Source organism: Triticum aestivum, chromosome 3B (assembly GCF_018294505.1).
Source record: "Triticum aestivum cultivar Chinese Spring chromosome 3B, IWGSC CS RefSeq v2.1, whole genome shotgun sequence".
Lineage (NCBI taxonomy): Eukaryota > Viridiplantae > Streptophyta > Magnoliopsida > Poales > Poaceae > Triticum > Triticum aestivum.
Window position 1 is genome coordinate 35,876,356 of NC_057801.1, and position 9,426 is coordinate 35,885,781.

General features: G+C 46.4%; 1 long non-coding RNA gene across 7 annotated transcripts; it reads left to right on the forward strand.

Annotated features, from left to right (window-relative positions):
• The first annotated feature begins 3,951 nt into the window (after positions 1-3,951).
• LOC123064598 (uncharacterized) lies at positions 3,952-6,730 on the forward strand. 7 transcript variants are annotated; one of them, XR_006430739.1, is made up of 5 exons: positions 3,952-4,257; positions 4,351-4,439; positions 4,888-4,936; positions 5,068-5,130; positions 5,374-6,730. It is a non-coding gene; the product is annotated as an uncharacterized lncRNA (long non-coding RNA). The 7 variants fall into 7 exon arrangements; XR_006430735.1 differs by having other exon boundaries at positions 3,952-4,439; XR_006430738.1 differs by having other exon boundaries at positions 3,952-4,439; positions 4,888-5,566; positions 6,029-6,730.
• Positions 6,731-9,426: the final 2,696 nt, after the last annotated feature.

Consider the following 9,426-nt stretch of genomic DNA (forward strand, 5'->3'; position numbering starts at 1 on the left):
TGTGGCAATTTGAGGTTCATGGGGTTAATGAGGAAAAGGACTATGAGCTATGTGTAGAAAATACCCAGTATTGCTATGCCAAGAAAGCAAGATAGTTGATGGTGGCAAGAAGCCATGAACCATCACTCTGCTATTACTGAACAAGATGATATCTAATTGGATAAGTTTAGAGTTGGAAATGTTTATATTCTATTAAAGGTTCATCTCTAGAACATTTCTTTCGTCAAGAGATGAGCCCTTACAGGTTCTGAATCTGTACGTGGACGATCTTCAAATACCTAGATGATTATTCTTTATATACCTGGATAATTATTCCGAATAAACAAAGCCGCACTATCATATTAACACAAGAAGTAAGCATGTTCCAGCATACAAATAGCTACTATTTGCGCTGAGTGGCAAATTCATAGTTATGGGCCATCAAGAAAAGCAAACACCCATGCCGGTGAGATATACCTGTTCCATATGACCTTGTGGAAGTAGTAAATTATTTCACCTTGGCAAAGCACAAACGGCCCAGCGCAAGCATGCCATAGCTCCCGTATAATGCATCATTAGAACTCCCTGCACAAAGGATTCATCATGTGAACGAGGCATACAATTCAAGGGACCATTCACCTTAACTTATAGCTGATTTTTTAACTGTTGATCACGAGTTATACTGCCTAAACTGGTACTGGATGCAGGGATCCACGACTTAACTAACGTGGTAGTACCAATTTACAATACATATAACTATAAGATTTTATTTCTCGAAATACAGGAGCCGCACCTCCTTGTTCTATTTCATAAATGAAACAAGAGTTTTACAGCAGTTAAGAAGCCATCATGCACATAACCGAGAGAAAGTGAGGATAATACAGACTGTATCGGTCAGACAATCAAAAACAGAAATTCTATATCAGTCACAACTCGGTGCTCCTCCTTTGCTGAAAAAACCAATCATGGCTCGTTAGTTTCTTTGTAATGCGCCTTAACAACTCGGTGCTCATCCTAAACCGACGCCGGAAGTACGACTTGGGGTACACGAGTTTATCCACAAAATAGTGCCTCATCAATCTGTTGTGGGCATCGATCCTATCCCTCCAAATTTTCTGCCGACCCATAACCGAACCACCGTGCTTTGATTTTTTATTGATGTGCACAACTAGGATCGTTGCAAGATCCTCCTCCTATTCAATATCAAATTCTTCTTCGGAAGAATCATACGACGAACTCATCTACAATGTTCAATTTAAATTAGGCTATAAAACTACAAACAACATGCACCAAATTCATGTAAAAAATGTGAAGTTGAAGCAATACATACCTTGCAAGCGTTTTGTCGAACACCTTGTGGGCGCCGAGTGGCAGTGGGTGGCCGGGCGCTGTTCGTCGGAGGAATAACGCGCGCGAGGGGCGGCGGCGATTAGAAGGAGATGGAGGAAGCCTTGGTCGGGGTAGGTGGAAGTCGCGAGCGGCCGCTCGAGTGTGCGGCGCGCGGAAGCGGGCGCATCAAATAAACGGCGCACGATGGCGTTTCGGACCACGCGCTGAACTCTTTATGCCACGCGCGCAGTTATTGCGCCTCCGCTGGAGCTCCCGGAGTGGTTGCGCGCGCGGAAAAAACCCAAAATTTCCTGTGCGGTGCTTATATAGCGCGGTTGTTGGAGATGATCTTACGTAGGTGTAGCTTTACCCCGATTAGCATACCTCAAGTTCATACAAACTCATGCAACTACGTAAACGATGCATTACACATAGTCCGGCTACTACATCACAATATGTCATTAGACTACCAAAATTTGGCATATTTTGCTATGGTGGAGAAGATAATTCCGGGCTGCATTTGCCCTTCTCGGTGCCATTGTCGTCCTTCTCGCGAAAGTACAGTCAAAGACATAGTAGGGATCGATCCGGATCTGCTCGTCACTAGAGCTGTCCTCACCATCGATGTCCTCCTTCTCCTCCTTTGGTGGCAGTCCGGCCATGGAACGGATCCCCCGATTCTACTCTCGGACGAGAGCGCGTGTGTTCCTGCGCTGCCACTTCTTCACAATGCGAACGTGGATGGCTTCCTCCTATACGGCCGTCCGCGCCGCCGCATCAGCAGCCTCCACCGTCGCCATTTCGGCAGCGAGTCGGGCCTCGGCGGCCCTTATCATCTACTTCCCACGGCGGGCACACCGGTCCCTGTGGGACTCATACTCCGGCAGACCGGTGATGGGGAAGGAGAGTTTTGAAGGCTGCCGGGAACACGATGATCCAGCCCGGAGGATCCGAGCGCCACTTGAGCCAACGCTATGGAGTCACACAGGACAGATATTGTCGTCGGCCGGGCGCTGTCCTCCTGGGAGCGGCGAACTGCAATGCTAACGGCCATTGCCTCCTCCAACCCGCACGGTATGACACTCCAGTCAACGAATCCGGACTGGCCGGAGTCAGATCCGTTGCCCGTCATGACGGAGAAGGATGGAGATTGCCGAAGATGAGCTCGGATGGCGGAGGGGAGAGGAGGGGTGAAATGAAGTGGCTAGGGTTTGGTCCGGCAAATGAATGGAAGGAATATATGTGGGGTCGGGTGGGCCAATGTGGGCCAGGTCCGACATGGCGGACTCGTTCGGGCGCACTCAGATGCCCCCATATCCGCTCCATATTTGAGCTGGATATGAGGGAGCCCGGTCAATTGAGGCCCGTTTGAAGCGCCTGTCTAGATCACATTTTCGTGACCGATCAGTGACCGGGCCGTCCACCCAAACATCTGAGGCAGGTTTGGGGCGGCCGACTGTAGATGCTTTTACTGAAATCGAAAGGAACTAATTCCATGGAAGATTGGACTGTGTATGGCTGAATGTGCTGACGTGCTAACGACTTCACCGAACCATGACAGATGATAAAATGGATTAGAAGTTTCTGTAGTAAAAAGGAAAACTTCACATATAGTTATACTCGTTGCCTCTCGCTCGTTCTTCACTGCCAAGACCTTGTGCGCGCTCGAGCACGAAGATCCATGCTTATGGTGACACACTCTTTTTTTTTGACAGCTAAAAGACTTTATTTCTCAGATAATGGATATGTCTTTTACAATAAAAGGATAAATAAAATCAGGAATAGACTCTTCCCAAACTTCAGAGCTTCTAGACCTAAAGGAGGGTTTTGCTAAAGCATCAACCACTTCGTTAGAGCTTCTGAAGCAATGATCACATGATATTAATGCAAACTCCAGTCACATATGGTTGCACTCTGTAATCACAACAACATTAGGTCCAAAGGCCTCCTATTGGTTCACAACCTATATGGCAGTTAAGCTATCAGAGTCAATGACCAAACGGTTGCAGCTGATCCTCTGTGCTAACAAAATCCTGTTTCTTATTGCATGTATCTCCGAAGAGTCAGCTGAGCACACATGAGGCAAGAACCATGTGTAGGCTGCGATAAAGCCACGAACTCTTCCCCCAGCGTACCCCCCGTGTCGCCTCCCCGAGCGAGGTGACAGGGGCGGCCCTCTCTTCCCCCGCCGCCTAGCCTCCTTCCCTCGCTCCCTCCCGCTACTGCCGTCAACCAGCGTGGCCGGGCGCTTGCCCATGCGGCGCCGTTCTTGGCCGATGGTGGCGGCCCCTGTTCCTTCCACTACCAGAAACTGTACTTTTCCTGTAGGTGACGAATTTTCCTGTGAGGCCCGAAGCCCATCACAGGAATATAAATTTTTCTGACGGGCTAAATTTGACCCCCAGGAAAATTGCCTATTTTCCTGAGAGTCCAGCCCACAGGAAAAATATTTGAGGCCTAGCCCGCCATTTCTCTACCGCAAAACGGGCTCTGGCGCCGGAAATTCTTACCTCCCGCGTTTTTTCCGCTTTGGCGCCTCAAATGAAACTTCCGCCGATTTTCCTGTGTGTATGGGCCTACAGGAAAAAAGCCCATCGAGATGAATAGAATCCCTAGACCACCAACTCCCCACTTCGTCCCATCTCTCCATCTCACATCTGCTCCATGGCCGCCGCCCTCCTCAAACTTCCTGGCCGGCGCCGCCGCCCTAAATCGTTCCGGCGCCGCTCACCCTCCACTCTCCCGACCTCCACTACTGGTCGTCTCTCACCTCCACCACCGCCGCCCGGGTCAACCTGTGTCCGCCACCGACGCCCACCTTTAATGTTCGTGACTTCCACCGTCGCTTGCCTGCAGCTCCGACCCTTGCTGCATCCCACCTTCGTCGGCCCACTCCACCCAACACGTCCTCCCTGGACGCGATGACCGTGCTCCCTGCTCCAGATCTGGGTAAGTCTGTTGTTGCACATCTAGTAAACTGCCTGCTCCTCCTTGTCTGACGTGACAGCAGCGGCCTCCTCCTCTCCGTTTTGTCCAAGCCAGTTGATCCATTTTTCTGTGGTAAGTCCAACCATGGTCATCCAAATAACGAAGTCAGGACGCGATGACCGTGCTCCCTGCTCCAGATCTGGGTAAGTCTGTTGTTGCACATCTAGATCTGAGGGATCAGGATCTTGATTTCCTTCTTTTGCTGGTTCATTGGTGAAAAGAGTTGGCTTGTGAGTGGGAAAATAAGGGTCCCTTTGCATCTGTTTTCAGTATGTTGATTTGTTCAATTTTCAATTTGCTAGAAAGATTTTTGTTCTCTCACATATCTCAAAATTTTAGGACCTACTATTGGTTGTGTTATTAGCACTGACGTTAGCTGATATAATTGAGAAACTGAAAAGCTTCTTGTATCATTGCTAGATATGTACTTTTAAAATATGTACTGTATATAAAGATGAGGCCTATAACTGCTTTCTCAGTGGTATTTATGTATTTATGTACATTTGAAAAACTTTATGAGCAAGTTGTAGTATAATGTCTTGAAATCAGATGTCAAATATTTACTCTTTTTTCATGCTTGATTTCTTGTAGCTCGAATCTGACATATCAAGGATCCTTTGTTGAAGCTGCAGCCACACTGGTACAACTTCTATATATCGCCTCCCTTTACAAATAATTTTGGCAGTAAACGTTCAATTTTAGAAGCAAGTTAGTCATATTTTAGTTAGCAATGTAAGTAATTATTTGCATAGTTGTGCCACTCTCTTTTAGGTATTGTTTCTCATCTTTAGAAGTCTTTGTAGTGGAAGGAAGGCAAGGCAAAAGCTATCTCAGGTACCTCTCACACTTTGGAAATATACATACTTGCCTTTATGTGGCAATTATCTCTCAAATTGTTACCTTATTATTTGTTGTTGTCCTTATTTATTTGGCAAATTACTTATTTATGATGAGGTAGTGTAAATTGTTTTGAAACTATCCACCATCTATCCCTGACGCTAACTCAGTCTATCCTCATATGCACAGTGCCACTAATCCATTCCTCTAATCTTCTCCTGAACACATATTTGGTCGCAGGTACCTTGTTGTTTGGAACATGTCATCCCTTGAGCTCGGCACCTGTTCGCATATGCCCTGTTCGAAGAGTGAGTCAGCGCGTGTCCGTGCTCTGTTTTATGCGCGCGCGCGCGCGCGCGCGCGTGTGTGTGCTGAAGACTATAAGGAGTACATACCTCTTCTTTATGAAGTTCTCGCAGGTCAGCAACATGAGGTGATTAATGCACATGCATATCTATCTGATTTGTGTGTTTCTTCCATCATGTATCTAGACTGGCAGTCATATTCCTCAGTTACTCAAGGGTGTATGGCATGCTGGATCTTCTTTGAGGGCATGATTTAGTTCAGGTCTTCTTGTCCAGTCTTTGGCACTTGTGCATTGAATCTGGAGCCATTGTTTGCCCAACGTCTACCTAACCCCATTAATTTATTTTACTTCCTTGAATTACAATCTTCACCCATCATGTTAGTTTAGATGAAGCTGAATTTACTATATATCTAAAATTAGGGGATTATGCAATCTCTTAAGTTCTTGCCTTCTTGGTCATCTTTTTAGATAAACTGTTATTCCGCTGGCTACAAGTATACTCTGCTTTTCCAGAAATCTTTAGTTCTTGTTCTGAACAAAATCATCTATCCTTGATTGGAATCTTGAGATTGCACATTTTTCATCAAGGCAAAAAGGGCAGGACCTCGTTAAGAATGTCGTTCTAGTGGGCACAAGGTCGAACATGAAGCTACCAGTGAGTATTGTTTAATCCTATCCATTATTTTATAAAGCACCAAGATGTAGTATAACATCTAATGGTTGCATTGCTGCCATATGTCATATCTAAGATTTACAAAGAAAAACTAAATGAACATCCTTTTTTAGTCCTTGATTAGCTAAATTATCATCAAGTGGACCAGATTATCTTTTGGAGCCACTTTAAAATATAAAATATATGTTTCATGGGGCTGTAGGATATATTGTATAGATATGCTAAAAGATGAAACTTGAAAGAGTTAAGCGGATAACAACTCATATGGTGAAAAATGTTGGTCATCATCTCCTTCTCTTTCCAATATTATTCCCGTTACTTGTGTACATGACTTTGCAGGGAACACCGAGTTATCCTCTGTTAGCTTGGAGGATGGTGCTATGGGCGACCACGTCGGCAATGGCAACAGGGAAGGCAACAATGATGGTGAGAACATGGTGGTAGCCTAAGGTGACTTAGAAACTTATGAAGGTGTAGATGATGCTCCAGATCATGAACCAGTGGGCTTAGAAACATGAGTCTTATTGTTTTGGGTGGCGGTGGCATGTATGCGTACAACTGACATGTTACTGCTGTTGAGCAAATAAAACAACAGCAATTAAAATTTTCAGATGTCATCTACCAGATGTTCAATCATGCATGGATACGTGCTATGTATATACTGGTTTTAGATGCTTGTATGAAGATATGATGTGGATTTTCACTTAATGGGGTCATACGTGGACCATTGATATGTGCTAATAAATTTGTAATTATAGAAGGATATGGATTTGTCAGATACAAGCTCAACATTGATCCCAAAGAAAGAAAATTACATGCTCAACATAATTCATTTTCCTGCGTGCCATTTTTCCTGTAGGCTGGCCATCACAATAAGTCTACCTATAAACCTGACGGCATCAAGATTTTCCTGAGGGTAGCCGACAGGAATAACCGTCAGGAAAATAATTCCTGTCGGCTGGCCGTCAGGCATTAAAAGATTTCCCTGTCGTCTTATTCCTGGCGGAATTTTCCTGTCGGGTAACCATCAGGAAATATTTTCCTGACGGGATTTGGCTTTTTCCTGTCGGTTCTTAGCCGTGGGGAAAAGTCTGTTTTCTGGTAGTGTTCTCCCGTCACGGTTCCCGGCTCGGGCGGTGTGTTCCGGTGGCAGAGCTCCTCGGCAGGCGGCGTTCTGGTACAGATCAGGCGGCTGAGTGGCGGCGGTGGTGGCTGGCGGCGGGGCTTGACCGACGACGCCCTCCAGGCCCAGATCTGGGCTCATTCGGGCCTGATCTGGGTCGGGGCAGGCCGGATTGGCCTCCGACTGGTCTGGCGAGCCATGAGAGAGGGGGCGGTGGCTATTGCGCCCCGTCTGTTGCAGCATGGCAGCGGGAGCTTAGCGAGCCTAATCTGGGCCTGGGCGTGCTCCTGCTCTACGTCCGGTCTGCAACCGCTTGAGCCGGTGGAGGTTGTCCCCTCCCACGTGGCTGCGGTACTGCCGGCCCCTGTCAACGATGGTTTTGTTTGGCCTGGCCGGCCTCGCGACGTTTGTCGTGGTGAGACGATGATGGTGTCCTCGTGGCTGTGGTGGCGCATGTTGGTGGGCGGTAGGCAGGATGGAGTTAACAATTGGTCCTCGGCGGTGGGTGTGAGAGGTAGGGAGAAATCTCTGTCGGGCATGGCTGACTCCGACGTGATGACGCCTGTGGGCGCGACCACCCTTCTTGAAGGGCGCCGGGTATACCTCTCCCTCACTCCCCTCCGTGCACCGGGAGAAATCCTAGGACTCGTCCGAGCAGCAACGTCGTCATCGTCGCGGTCCTTCTTGAAGGTGCTGCTTGATACACGGCAATTCGATGGCATTGGAATGAGGCAGAATTCTTCGGTGGGCGCAGTGGTTGCGCGATTCTACAGCTTTCGTTGAGCTGGTGTTGCTCACATTTCTTTCTCTTATTTTTTCTTGTTTTCTTTTGGGCATGATTGTGCTGTCTACCCTAGCATGGTATCGTTGGTTGTATCAGTGACGATTGCTTTGTAATACAAAGCGGGGGGAAACCCTATTTCAAGGCTGCAATAAAATCACCCTTTCCATCTGGAGCAATACCTCCTGTGGCTCAAGACATGGTATTTGTACAAAATGAAGCATCAACGTTGACCTTTACCGATCCTCTAGCCTGGTTTTTTCACATGTGATCACGTTTTCTAATAGTACATTTTGGCAACGACGATCTGAAAAAATTGGAACATAGAACTCTTATAGCAAGAGCTGTTTGGTCTGGTGCTTGTAGTGTTTTGCCTTTAACAATCTGACAGCGCTGCCACCAATGTACCATGCTGCAACCGCGAAAATAATTCCGCTTTGGGCAGTTCACCGACTGCACCTTCAATTCTGCCCAAGATTTCCGTTATTACGGATCCCGACCGGTGGGCCACTGCCCTGTTTATCTCATCTGCAAAATCCAACTCAGCCCAAATTTTCTTTGCACGGGAGCAAGTGAATAAGCAGTGATGTATATCTTCCATTCCAACTTAGGGGGATGTGTCGTGCTGCTAAAATACCAAAATAAGGGAGAACACCTTTCAAAACTTTCCAGATAAAATGCTTAACTTTTCCAGGTATACAAGGGCGCCAAGCCGATTTCCAAATCGGATAATAAGGGAGAACACCTTTCAAAACTTTCTAGATAAAATGCTTAACTTTTCCAGGTATACAAGGGCGCCAAGCCGATTTCCAAATCGGATTAATTTGCATACAACCTTGGCCATCCTGTCGCAACCATTGATGCCCGGACTGGCGTTGGAACTCTACGCGGTAAGCTGATTTTACAGAGAAAGTCCCTGATCTAGTTGCACCCCACGCCACAAAACATCCAACAGCTCCACCTGAAGTGGTATCTTCATTATTCTGCGGACATCAACTGGTGAAAAAACTGACGCAATAGACAAGCATCCCACACTCATCGTCGATGGAAGCCATCGATCATCGGCAGAGATTATATTGGTTGACTTTTTTTCCAGAATTGTTTGATTTTTTCTAGCATTTTTTGGAATTACTATTCACAGGGTCCGGCATAGGTGCCCTTATTTATTTCTTATAGCACACACCACTACTTTGTATATGTATTTTCTGAACTATACAATTAATAAGGGAGAAAAAAAGGTGGAATAATGAAAATGAAAGAAGAAGAAGAAAACAGCAGAATAATACTATTATACTGGTGTCACCTATGGTGAGATTTTACTTTTTCCTTTTGTTGATCTGGTCATGAAAAGCTATTTTCGATAGGCGCCTCGTAGTCAACGGAAACATCTCCTTTCACTAAACGCGCAT